Genomic DNA, 14,442 nt, shown 5'->3' on the forward strand with positions numbered 1-14,442 from the left:
CACACACACACACACACACACACACACACACACACACACACACACCTTCAACCAGAGCGGAAGATTGTCTTACTGCGTTTGGTCTGGTGCACTTCTTTGATTCGCTGCCAAGGTTTGTTTTTGTGGCTTTTTTTTTTTTCAACCAGGAAGTTTGACTTTGCCATTGTGCTTTGGAGAAAAGAACTTGTAAAGTGTGCCTGGAGTGAGTCAGATTTTTCTTGGCTGTGTAATTCTCTCAATTCATTATTCCAGATATGTAACCCGCCATTTCTCAGCATTCTCCCACTGGGATAACCGCTCTCTACCTGCAGAGAAATTCAAAATAGCCATGACTAGCTTTAAGGTAATTCCAGATAATTGCATTTGTGTGAGTGTGTGATTTTGAGCATGCGCGCACGTGTGTGCTTTAGGATCTTCTTTTTAAACCTCTTATGATTGATTGCTCTTTTCATTCTTCTGGCTAACAGCAAACTTGTAGATGTCCAGTCTGGCTTGATTGTTGGTCACGTGGTCTTGCCTGAAGCAAATGCATTATAAGAAGTTCCTGCATTGTGTAGACAATGCCATGAGGATACCATGTATGGCAAATGCCTTCTCAGATCTGGAACCCTTCTCTTTTTCCCTCCACTCCCAATATCAGGGTTTGAATTTAGAGCCTCTCATTTGCTTAGCTTGCTTGCTTGTCTGACACTATACCACTTGAGCCATCCTTCTAGTCTGGCCTTTTTTTTTTTTTGGCTGATTAGTTTGGTGATAGAGTCTCAATTCTTTTCTGCTTGGGCTGACTTCGAACTATGATCTTCCAAACTTTAGTCTCTTACATAGTCAGGATATCAGGCATGAGCTACTGGTGCCTGGCTCTAAGACTCTTTTCATACCTGATTATCTCTTCTAGAATTTTGTCACAGATAGCATAGACCCGCTGGGCACTGGTGGATCATGCATATAACACTAGCTGAGGATCAGAGGAGGTTGAGATCTGAAGATCATGGGTTCAAAGTCAGCCTGGCCAGGAAAGTCCATGAGACTCTTTATCTCAAAATTAATGACCAGAAAACAAGAGTGTCACTGTAGCTCAAGTGGTAGAGACTAGCCTTGAAAGAACAGAGCTCGGGGACAGCACCCAGGCCCAGAGTTTGGCAAAACAAGGCTCAATATCATTTTAAAAGTAGAGCAGCAGTCTTGACTTTCTGAATATCTTTGATCTCAGCCCGTGGCTCTCTTCCCTCCAGCTCATCTCCCTGCTCTTTACCAGTCTCAGGGTGCAATGGAGATGCACTTAGCTACCACCACATGCAAATACGCTGAACTATGTAAGGTAATGAAGAACACCCCTCCCCACCCCATGAATATTTGAAAAAAAAAGTTGCTGACTGCAGTGTAAGAATGTATATTAAGTGCAATTATAATGTCATGATTTTAACCAGCAGGTAAGGGTTGGGATTGAATATTAATCACTTGGTATGCATTTTTTTGGGGGGGGGCGGTCGTGGGGCCTGAACTCTGAGCCTGGGCACTGTCCCTCAGCTCTTCAGCTGAAGGCTAGCGCTCCACCACTTGAGCCACAGCGCCACTTCTGGCTTTTTTTCTTTTTGCTTATGTGGTGCTGAGGAATCGAACCCAGGGCCTCAGGCATGCAAGGCAAGCGCTCTACCACTGAGCCACCTTCCCAGCCCTATGCATTTTTTTTAACAGCACCAAAGCTGTAGAATTAGAAGCCATAGGTATCAGCGTTGGGAGCAAGGGACTAAGTAGTCTGTGTCTTTGGCTGTGGCCTTCATCCCTATTCTGTTGGACAGGCATGAGTCTCCAGTGTTGGACTGGACACATGGGTGACACAGACTTCATCAAAGCAAATTACTATTTCACCAAAGGGTGCAGTGCCGTTACTCTGCCCAGAGCTGAGCAGGTGCACTGGGCAGGGCAGTTTGCTAGGTTTTTAATCCCAATCCAAACTGCCCTTCCTCTTTCTCCTCAAGGAGTTAGGCTCACACACTAAGTCAATTTGATGATCAAGGTGAGAAAGGGGTCCATTCCTTAACTCCCATCAACAGTTTAGCTTTCTCCCCACTTAGCAATGGCAGTTCATTGACTTAACTTCTTCAACGCAAGATTGATCTCCTTCCCATGGCCAGCTGGTGAACAGGCAGTACAGATGCTGGTGACCGTGGAAGGAAAAAAGCCAATAACTCCAGGAAATAGCAATCCACCATGCCAAACCCACTTTGGCTTGAAGCAAAGACTCCTTCCTCTGCAGTCTGATCTTGGGGAAGTGGGGCTCATCCCTGAGTTGATTCCGAGGTGCTGTGGTGGTCTCGGCCGGGGTGGGAGGCACCCCACCGGGGTGAGGCTGACAGAGGAAGGGATGGCCGCGCTCCACTGACCTTGAGCTGCCTGGTCACTGCGAAAGGTCATCCGTGTTCTCCAGGAGAGCTTCTGCTGAGGGAGGCGGGAAACTACATCGCCAGAGACGTTCTGAACGTTATTTAAAAAAAAAACAACCAAACCCCCATCTTTAAAACACCTTGCTCCTGCAGAAAGACGAGAGGAACACTTTCCACCAGCTTTGGAGTTTCCTGTCGTCTCCTTGGAATAGTTTCCTCCTTGCCTGAGGTCTTTGGCCAGGAACCTAGAACTGGCTGCCCCAGGAGGCCCCGCCCCGGCCACAGGCCACGCCCACACAACAGGCTCCACCCACCCGGCCCCTCCCCAGGCCATGCCCTCACTGGACCCGCCCCTCCATGGCCCCGCCCCTGCCTGCCACGCCCAAGCCTCTCCATGGCCCCGCCCCTCCGTGGCCCCACCCCTCACTGGCCCCGCCCAGGCCCCGCCCCTGGCCTGGGAGCCCACAGCTGCCCAAGGCTAGAAAGGAGGAGACAGTGGAGTAAAGACCAGCCTCCAGCTCGGGTGTGGCTCCCTCTCCCTCCTTCTATCCCTCTCCATCCCTCTCCTCCCCTCCTCTCCCCCTCTTCTCCCTCCCTCCATCCCTCTCTCCCTTCACCCCCTCTATCCCTTTCTTGTCTCTTTCTCATCTCTCTCCCCCCTCCCTCTCTGCTCTCTTTAGCCTCTCTTCTCATTCCTTCTCTCCCCCTCCCTCCTCTCTCTCCCCTCCATCCTTCATTCCCCTCCCCCTCTCCCCTCTCTCCCTCTCTCTCCCTCTCCCTCTCTTTCCCTCTCTCCCTCTCTCCCAGGTTCTGTCTGTAATCCTAGCTATTCAAGAGGCTGAGATCTGAGGATTATAGTTTGAAGCCAGCCAAGGCAAGACAGTTCATGAGACTCTTATTTCCATTCAACTCCAGAAGTGGAGTTCTGGCTCAAATGGTAGAGAGCCAGTCTTGAGTAAAAAAAAGACAAAGGACATGATGCTTCCCCCCACCCCTCAGTTCTAGGGCTTGAACCCTGGGCCTGGGCGCTGTTCCTGAGCTTCTTTTGCTCAAGGTGAACATTCTATCACTTCACAGCACTACTTCTGGCTTTTTTGAGCAGCTTATTGGAGGTAAGAGTCTCACAGAGTTTCCTGCTTGGGCTGGCTTTGAACCGTGATCCTCAGATCTCAGCCTCCTGAGTAGCTGGGACAACAGGTGTGAGCCACTGGTGCCTGGCGAGATGCATTTTTGCTGTGTGCCCTTATCCAGATGCTGTCTATGGATGGTTCTGATTCCTTCTGTATTTTAGACAGGACAAGTTATTTACAATATTGTTAGTATTTAGAAATTTTAAAAAGTGATTTAAATTCTTCTACGGCCTTTGTGGCCTTTGCTGCCTGGCGTGGGAATTGTTTCTGAGAAAATTCTAGTTGAAAAAGGACTTATTTTTTTGGGCACACATTTCTCTGGCAGTGCCGTTTCCCTTCCGTAATCTCAGCATAATAATGAATGTGTTAACTTCTGCCACTGGGAATATGAAGCCAGATCGTAACAAGATATGGTCACGTCCATTTGGAGAGCTTTCAATGTTCTTCTAAGGGAGAGGCTAACAAAAAGTTTGTCCAGTGTCAGTGGCTCACGCCTGTAATCCCAGCTACCCAGGAGGCTGAGATCTGAGGATCAGAAGCCAACCTGGGCAGGAAAGTCTATGAGAGTCTCATCTCTAATTATACTCCTGTTTCCCTCCCCCGCCCCCCCAGAAGTGGAGCTGTGGCTCAAATAGTATAGAGCGCCAGCCTTGAGAAAAAAAGGAAAATAAAAGAGCTCAGGGACAACTCAATGCCCAGGTCCTGGGTTCGAGGTAGCCTGGAGGCGTGAAAGCCTTAAAATGCTGGAAGCCCCTTGAGTTGGAACAGCTCAGTATTTAATCTGCGGCTCATTTTAACATGCAGCAGGGTGGTGTGGCTCACACCCTGGGAGCCGCCAGTGCTGTGCCATAAGCCCTTGACTGTCCAGTCTTGAAGCTGCTGTCTGTGACTGGCGTTGGATAAACTACTACTGTGTGCTTGTGCATCAGAGGAAATCTTACCTAGGCCGCCTGTGCCACACAGTGCAAAAAAGAGGGGGAACAAAGGGTATCCCGCTGCTGATTAGTTAGTTCCATGCTGTGTGACCCCGGGTGGATGAGTGAGCCTCTCGGGGCTGCGTGTGTCATAGGAATATGGATAGTGCCGCCGTATTCAGTTAGGAGGACTCAGTGTAGAAGATGGAGGTGCGGCCTTAGCGCAGCCCCCAGTGAACAGGAGGTACCCCTGGAATCCTTTAGAAATGAAGCTCTTTCCTGTGGGCCCTGCCTGCTGCTGGGTTTTTTTCGGTTTGTCCCAATCCCCTAAGCAAATTGTGTCCCTGACATATTTTCACAGATGCCCGGGCTTTGTAGATCTTGTGGCTTGGAGATGTCTAGGCTTGGAGGTCTGTGTCCTCAAGATGAAGTCACCACTCAGCTGTTCTTACGTCTTTCAAACCCTCACCCTCCACCTTCCCATCTCTGTTTTGCTCTTGCTCTTTCTCTCCATGCAAGGCCGAGGCCCCGTGCCCAGGGCTGCGGAGCTGGGGCCTGCTGACAGCGCGCCTCTCCCCTCCCTCACGGCCCGCCCGGCGTTGGCAGGCTGCCCGCCGTCACGGGCCGATCTATCACCTCTCACCACGCCGTTTCCATCCAACCAACTGACCACGCCTGTCAGTCTCTCTTGATTTTTCCCCCCAGTCCTGGGGCTTGAACTCAGGGCCTGAGCACTGTCCCTGAGTCGCTTTTGCTCCAGGCTGACACTCTACCACCTGAGCCACAGGGCCACTTCTGGCTTTTTTCTGTGTATGTGGTACTGAGGAATCGAACCCAGGGCTTCACTCTACCACTAGGCCGTATTCCCAGCCTGAGAAAACGACAGATGTGTTAAGAACATCACTAGAGCTAATATGATTGGATGATTCCCCTCTACCCCCCCCCCCAATGCATTGTCAAGATCACCAGGCTGGCCTCACTCCCATCCCCCCCCCCTTCCTGTTGGTATCAGATTTAGGAATTCATGAAGTTGGTTTAGGAATTCACAAGGGGGGAGCCAGTCTTGGGGGGCGGGGGTTGCTACAAAGGCTCCCCCACTTGGGAGATGAGAAGCATTGGGTATTTATTGACCTTTTCTGTCTGAGAGCTTGCCTGAAATGGAAATCACAGCCATCTTGTGACTGCGAAGCGGCCAGGCCCGAAGGGGAAAGCCACTGTGCTCAGAATTTGCTGGAAGCCCGGCGGCTCACACCTGTCACCCTAGCTACTCAGGAGGCTGAGGTCTGAGGATCGCAGTTCAAAGCCAGCCCGGGCAGGAAAAGTTTATTAGACTCTTATCTCCAATGAGCCACTAGAAAGTGGCGCTGAGCCTTAAAGTGGTAGAACACTCGCCTTGAGTGAAAGAGCTCAGGGCGGTGCCTAGGCTCCGAGTTCAAGCCCCAAGACCCAAATCAATAAATCAATAAATTAGGGCTGGGCATGTGGCTCAGTGGTAGAGTGCTTGCCTCGCATGCACGAAGCCCTGGGTTCCATTCCTCAGTACCACATACACAGAAAAGCCAGAAGTGGTGCTGTGGCTCAAGTGGTAGAGCGCCAGCCTTGAAGGGGGAAAATAATAAAGAAATGGCAGGGGCAGAAGGAGAGAAAAATGTGTTTCCCGTTTCCCGGATGACAACAGTAGCCCTAAGACAAGCCAACCCTGCAAAGAGCATCACTTTTCCCTTTCCTCTTCAATTATTATTTAAGTCATTCCAGGCCCACTTTCCCCATTATTTGTAGCCAAAAGCATCTACTTGATGCAATAATTGCGAGCGTTTGCTCTGTGCAGCCCTGTGCTGAATTAAATGTGGCATTAATTATCCTGGCGTGATGGTGAAGTGCTGGGAGGTGGTGGCCATGTCCTGAGTTCTTCATAGGAAATGCGCCGGGCAACTTCCTGTGCGTGCCAGATTCCCTCCTCCACTCAGTCACAGACAGACAGACCCTTTAAAAGCAGCAATCACAGCATTACCAATAGCCACACCGCCACTCCTGCTTGCTGGCTGGCTGGCTGGCTGGCTGGCTGGCTGGCTTCCTTCCTTCCTTCCTTCCTTTCTTTCTTTCTTTCTTTCTTTCTTTCTTTCTTTCTTTCTTTCTTTCTTTCTTTCTTTCTTTCTTTCTTTCTTTCTTTCTTTCTTTCTTTCTTTCTTTCTTTCTTTCTTTCTTTCTTTCTTTCTGCTGGTTATTTGGAGAGAAGAGTCTCTCAGACTTTTCTGCCTGGGCTGGCTTCAAATCACAGTCCTCAGATCTGAGTGGCAAGGATTACAGTAGTGAGCTACTGGAGCCCAGCCTTTCTTATCTTTCTACCACTGGCATCACAAAAAAAAATCATAGAAAGTGGCGCTGGCCCAAGTGGTAGAGCACTCGCTTGGAGCTGAGTTGCTGAGGGGCAGCGCCCAGGCCCAGAGTTGGAGCCCCACGACCAACCGAAAACATACGAATTCAATGAAAAAAAACTCCTTTTTATGTATCCTTGAAACGCGTATCTTGCAATGGTCTGTAGATACTCAGCGTAGCTGACACCAAGCACCTTCATTTTTTTCTGTTCCCCATCACCCTTCCCACCTGTTCATTTCTGTAACTCTGAAGGGCGGCTGTTTCTGTATTTCTCTCTTTATGCAGTTCAGCCACAAGAGGGCAGAGCTGTCCTGTCCGTCATGGCTTCCTTCCTGGTCCCCACCAGCATCCTCAGGCTCTGCCCTGGAACTCTGATCAGGAAGCCAGCTTCCCTGCGGGGAAGAGGGCATCCATCCCTTGGGTTGATGTCAGCTGTTTAGTTCAGCAACTTCCAGACTGCTTAACCCAATGGGGAGTTATTTTTCTCACCTAAGATGCTGGGGCCTGGTGTAGCGGTTCTAGGATGCCCTGGCGGGCGCTCCCCCCTCTGTTCTGGTCTTAGGTTAAAAGATGATAGCTCCCTCTTTAGCTCCATGTTTGCCTTCCGGTGCCAAAAGCACAGAAAGGTCAAAGTCACTAGTGTGCAGCCATTGTGTGTGTGCGTGCATGTGTGTGCGCGTACTGATCCTGAGGCTTGCACTCGGCCTGGGCGCTGTCCCTGATCTCTTGTGCTCAAGGCTAGCGCTCTACCCCTTGACCCACAGCTCCGTTTCTGGTCTTTTTGGCTGGCGAATTGGAGATAAAAATCTCACCGATTTTTTTTCCTGCCCAAGCTGATTTCCAGCTGCAGTGCTCAGACCTCTCAAGGGAGAAAGTATCTAGCTGGAGGCTGGTGGCTCACACCTGTAATCTTAGCTACTCAGGAGTCTGCGATCTGAGGACTGAAATGTGAAGCCAGCCCAGGCAGGAAAGTCTGTGAGATGCTTATTTCCCATTAGCCAATCGAAAGCCAGAAGTGGAGGTGTGGCTCAAGTGGTAGAGCAGCTGCTTTGAGTGAAAAAGCTCAGGCCCTGACTTCAAGCCTCAGCCCTGCCCTTACTACCTCCTTTCTTTCCACCCTACCCCCCACAAAAGGCCTGAGCACTGTCCCTGAGCTGCTTTTTGGCTCAAGGCTAGCGCTCTACCTCTGAGCAGCAGCACCACTTCCGGCTTTTTCTGTGTATGTGGTACTGAGGAATCGAACCCAGGGCTTCATGCATGCTAGGCAAACACTCTACCACTGAGCCACATTCCCAACCCCGATGTTCTAGATGCTGACACCATCTGCTTGTCATTTGGATCCTGTCGGGCTTAGCGTTTTAAGGACCGAGGATGGATTTGCCTTTCTTGTGTGCAGTCCTATGGCTCCCTCCCTGTTCTTTGCTCTTCACCCCTAGCTGCCGGGAAGCAGAGAGCGGGACATGCCATTTGTTTTGCGGCTCCTGCGTCCTCCGGCTCCTCTTCTGGGATGGAGCACCAGGATTTACAGCGCGAGCCTCATTTTGCTGTTCACTGATGAGATGATCACGGGCTCATAAAACCCACACGCTTTGACCACATTGTACGCAATAGATATTTTTCAGTGTTCTTCCTTGCTAGTGTGTGTGTGTGTGTGTGTTTTCCTAGTGTGTGCCACTGTCTTATAGAACATCAAGAGTATCTGCATTGATGGCTAGCCATTATATCTTAGAAGTCCTGAGTCTTTTCAGTGTCCCTGCGTGCACGCGCCGGTGTGCCCTCTAGCTAACTCCGGCCCCATCTGTAAATAGGTAAGCGGTGGCAGGGGCTGTGGTCAGGATCTCCGCTGCACCCTGCTTTTGCTCTCTGCACACCTGTCTCCTGCCACAGATCTGCTCCAAGTATGACGTTCAGAGGGTGAGTAAAATTTCCTACATGATTAAAGATATAGTTCAGTTGTCCTTCAAACAAGAAAAAAAAAAGGTAGTACTGGGTGCAGGTGGCTCACGCCTGTCATCCTAGGTACTCAGGAGGCTGAGATCTGAGGATGGCGGTTCGAAGCCAGCCTGGGTAGGAAAGTCCATGAGACTCTTATCTCCAATCAACCAGCAAAATGCTGGACATGGCACTTGTGGCTCAAAGTGGTAGAGCTCAAAGGCTCAGGGACAGCTCCCAGGCCCCGAGTTCAATCCCCAAGACCAGCACATACACACACACACACACATGCATGCACATGCACACATGCACATGTGCACGTGCACACGCACATAGTAGCAATTCCATCTTCAGTAGCAATTGTCCTGAAAGGGCTGTCTTCCCACACCATCAGCAATAACTTGCTGGTGTTTGTTGCTTTGTCAACAAATGGCTTTTGGTTACATTTCCTTATTTCAATATTCATCTGCACCTGTGTTTATGTTTCTTTTCTGGCTCAGAAAATTGTCCATCCACTCTTTTGGAGGAGAGGTAGTTTGTCTTCCGAAATTAATTGGTCTGAATGTTTTTTTAAATAAATTGAGGAGTTTGCCTGTTGGATCCTCTTCTGTTTTCTTAGTGTATTGGTTCCTTTTGCTTTATTATGGTTTTAAAGGTTTGTTTTTTTTTTTTTTCTGAGAGTCATGGTCATTTATCTTTCCTTTGAGACTTTTGGGCTCTATATCTTACTTTAGCTTTTCATATATATCCATCTATATACAAACATACACACATATCTATGCATGTGTTTGTGCATATATCTATATAAACGTGTATATATGTTTATACACATGGATATATGTATCAGCCAATCAATGTATACTTTTTTTCTTTTTTTGCTGGTCCTGGGGCTTGAACTTCGGGCCTGGGCACTGTCCCTGAGCTTTTTCACTCAAGCACTCTGATACTTTGAGCCATTGCACTACTTCCAGCTTTTTCTGACTAGTTCACTGGAGATTAGAGTCTCACCGACGTTCCTGCCTGGGCTGGCTTTGAACTGCAGTCCTCAGATCTCCGCCTCCTGAGCAGCTAGGATTACAGGTGTGAGCCACCGGCGCCCAGCTAAATGGACACTTTTAATGGATGAGCTTTACGATTTTATTTCTTCCCTTATTTTGGCATACATAGCGACAGAGATGATGCACCTCTGCCCCCCCCCCCGTTCCCTCCCCCCATGTTTGGCCAGTTATTTTGCCAGCATGTGTGAATGAACTGCTACCCCACTGCTTTTGAATGCTTTCCTTGTAAGAAATGGTGTGTGTGTGTATGTGTATGCATATGCCTATATGCATGTGTATGTGCGTATATGTCTGGCATGTGTACATGTGTGTAAATGTGCTACTTTGAACTCAGTTCTTTTCCACTGATGAGCAGTCTAGTGCACGTGTGTGTGCATGCACTTGTGTGCACATGTGTGTGCATGCACTTGTGTGTGCATGTGTGTGCATGCACTTGTGGCTTACGCCTTTCAGCAGTTGGAAAGTCACACACACGGGGTTGATCGCAGCCTCTAAAATCTTGCATTTAACCCTAATGGTTTGATTTAGACTGCTTGACTGTATTTGTCCAGTTGGTTTTGCGAGCGTCTGGTCGCTAAGTGTCACCTCGGGAAAGAACGTGCTCCGTGACAGCTTGCATGTTGGATCTGGCCGATGCAATGAGTTGGGAAATGGGGGGTGGGGGAGGGGGAGGCACATTTGCTCCCAAATAGCCATTCGCAGGTTTCTGAGCTTCGGTGGTGCCTGAGCAGGCCGCAGGCACCCGTAGGTGGGGTGTTTGGGCCTCGGAGCAGTTCTGTGCAGCTCCTGGCGGCTTTGTGTGCACACATGGGATCTGGGGCCTGCTTCTGCTTTCCCGGGGCATCGCCCCCTGTTCTCAGAAAACACTTGGGTGACCATGCCATTCCTCAGGACCTTTGCACACGCTCCTTGCTGGGATAGCCGCTCTCTCTCAGGTGTGTGGTCCAGACACGAAGCCCTGGGCTCTTCGCGGCAGTCCAGGTGAGCCCCGTTATCTCCGCAATGGGGAGGGCCGGCGCCTGGACTCACAGTGCGCATGAGCATCTGTGCAAGATGATGCACACGACTCTCAGTGCGCATGAGCATCTGTGCAAGATGATGCACATGACTCTCAGTGCGCATGAGCATCTGTGCAAGATGATGCACACGACTCTCAGTGCACATGAGCATCTGTGCAAGATGATGCACACGACTCTCAGTGCTCAGGAGCATCTGTGCAAGATGATGCACACGACTCTCAGTGCACATGAGCACCTGTGCAAGATGATGCACACGACTCTCAGGGCTCAGGAGCACCTCTTCAAGATGATGCACACGACTCTCAGTGTGCATGAGCATCTGTGCAAGATGATGCACACGGAGGCTGACTGGCTTTCCCGCTGTGAATCAGGGCGCACCTGTTCAAAGCCCAGCCCGTTCACTTATCTGTGTGTATAATATGAAGAGGAGAAATGAGGAACGAGTTGACTTTGAGACTGGTTTGCAGACCTGTCTGCAAAGGACGTGGGATGTTGGAATGACTGAGTCAGACCTTGGGTTGGATTGGTTGGATGGTGATTGGTTGGATTGGTTGGATGGTGATTGGTTGGATTGGTTGGATGGTGATTGGTTGGATTGGTTGGATGATGATTGGTTGGATTGGTTGGATGGTGATTGGTTGGATTGGTTGGATGGTGATTGGTTGGATTGATTGGATGGTGATTGGTTGAACTGATTGGATGATGATTGGTTGAAGAGAGTTGCTCTTCTCTGTCTCACTTGGAGAGTGGGACAGAGGAGCTTGGAATCCGGGTACACACTGCATAGACCCCAGGAAAGAAGCATTGGGTTAAGGGTTGGAGGCGTGGCTCAGCTGGGAGAGCACCAGCCAAGGAGCGAAAACCATTGAAGAAGGAGCGGTCGGGTGCCTGGAAGCCTTGAGCCCATGTTTATTTAGTGGGAATTCCTCTTACATTCTCAGCTCCCGCTGGCGTTTGTCTGGCCTCTTGAATTGTATTTCATGATTATGACCCAAGAAATTCCTGCAGGCTGGCTGAGGACAATTAAAAATTATATCTCAGACCACTCTGGGGTGGTCCCAGAAATCCAGGAGCAGTGACCCACCATAAATGTGGTTTATGGGGTGCTGGATACCAAGCTGAAGGGAGGCTAGGAATCAGGCGGCTAATCTTCCCACCTCTTTAGGAAGCAAGCCTTGTTGATTTTTTTTTAATCTTCCTTTATTTTTGTCAGCTGCAGGGCTTGAACTCGGGGCCCGGGCGCTGTCCCTGAGCTCTTCAGCTCAAGGCTAGCACTCTACCACTTTGAGCCACAGCGCCACTTCTGACTTTTTCTGCTTATGTAGTGCTGAGGAATCGAACCCAGGGCCTCAGGCATGCAAGGCAAGTGCTCTACCACTGAGCCACCTTCCCAGGCTGCATTTTATTTTTGACAGTGTTGCCATTTCTAAATTTCGATCTCATGTTTTTTTTTTCTTGGGAGGGGGGGGAGTTCTTTTCTTTCTTTCCTCTGCTATAAAGCGAAAGTCTGCCTGTCTCCACCACCGACATCTTTCCCAGAGTAATAATGATGTAGTTCCTGTCTATCTGCCAGAAATCTCACATATGGATGAGTTGTGCATCTGTAATTTATTTTTCTTTACATAGTGATATTGCTTATGCTTTCCTCAGGTCAAAACATCTGCTGATTTCAATTTTTTCACCCCAGTAATTTAGTGCCAAACATGATATTTTATTTTATTTTTTTAAGTTCTTCATAACCTCCTTTCCTCCCTGTTCATCCTCATCTCCTCTGCCTCCAGATTAATAAATAATGTTTCTTAGCTAGTGATATTCCTCAGCATTACGTGAGAAGACCTTAACCACACATGGTTGCCACGCTCTTCTCTTTTTATTTATTTATTTTTTTTTTAAATTTAATTTTATTTTATTTGTGAACATACTGTACAGAGGGGTTACAATTGCATGGGCAGGATAATACGTACATTTCTTTTAAACAAGAAGGTAGAGACCGCTTATCCCCTGCATAGAGTCTACAACCGGAGGTTTATTGTACTTGATTTGCGCTGCCTCGAACCCTCCATCCAATCCTTCAGCCTTCCTGCCGTCCTATATTTCTATACATTCAGCCATGTTTGTTGTATCACTATTCACCATAACCAAGTTATGGAAAAAGCCTGGATGCTTTACAGCAGATAAATGGACCAGGAAAATGTGATATATATATCTATATATATCTCCATTGATATATAATACAATTACATAGTTCTATAATATATAGATATACAGTACATAATACATATATTTATGTTATATCAATATATATAATATAAAATATGTAATTCCATCTATATGAAATATAATATATATAATTACATATATATTACTATGGATATATATATATATATGTATCAATGAAGTTTCATTAATCAGGAAGAATAAACTATCATTTGCAGGGAAATGAAGTTAGTCAGGCCCAAAAGACCCATGACACATATTTTCTCTGCCATGTAGAAGTTAGCTCTAACTTACAAACATACAAGAAACACATCCAGGGCCACGTGCGTCTATAGGATGCCAGGAATCTGAAACACACTTTGTCTGAGCGGAGGCGGGGCTCCAAGGGAAAATGGAGAGAAATGGAGTGGGGAAGGGAGGACCCATACAGTCCTAGTCCTAATGTACAGATGTGTAACAGGAACTGAAAAGCGGAGACGGTGGGTGGGAGGCAGACAGAGGAGGGGGAAGGACAGAAAGGTGATGTTCATATGCATTGTGCTCAGCTGGGCACTGGTGGCTCACGCCTGTAATCCCAGCCCCTCAGGAGGCTGAGATCTGAGGATCACAGTTCAAAGCCAGCCTGGGCAGGAAAGTCTGTGAGACATTCATCTCCAATAAACAGTCAAAGAGCTGGAAGTGGAGCTGTGGCTCAAGTGGTAGAGTGTTAGCCTTGAGCACAAAAGCTCAGGGACAGTGCCCAGGCCCTGACAGTGCCCAAGCCCCAGGACTATCACACACATGTGCGTGTGCACACACACACACACGCACACACACACATGTACCTTGGTTTGGGTGTTTTACTGAAAGGTTCTAACTAATGAGTTGTTCATAGAGGTGAACAATAAAAATGATGACATAATCAAAAGAAGTCAATGAAGTGTGTTAGTTTCTTCTGTATTTTTTCTGTGAAGGTGGTTGGAGATGCAGGGTTGAAAATCTGTTTTAACTATGTCCAGTTTTTTGTTTTTTATTCATTTATATTTTGGTTATGGGATTCTCCATCCCTCGTCTGCTGAGGGAGGAGGCTTTTATTCACTAAGGGCTGCCGACCATTTTTGCAGTTGGATAAATAAACACGGTCGCACACACAGAAGTGTGTTTTCATACTGGCTAAATTGATCCTGCTTCCTTAGTCAAACCACAGGGGACAGAGAGAGGCGAGCTATAAAAGGAACACTCCCTGCCAGCCCAGCTCTCCAGAGGGCTGCAGTAGTACACTTAGCAAGGGAGATTCATTTTATTCTCCTTTTAGTATTTTGTTTTGGAGACAGGGTCTTACTATGTAGCCCGGGCTGGCCTAGAACTCATGATCTTCCTGCCTCAGCCTCCCAATACTTATGTGGGATTACAGATGTGTGCCACAATGTTGA

The sequence above is a fragment of the Dipodomys ordii genome, unplaced genomic scaffold (assembly GCF_000151885.1).
Source record: "Dipodomys ordii isolate 6190 unplaced genomic scaffold, Dord_2.0 Scaffold135, whole genome shotgun sequence".
Taxonomy (NCBI): Eukaryota; Metazoa; Chordata; class Mammalia; order Rodentia; family Heteromyidae; genus Dipodomys; species Dipodomys ordii.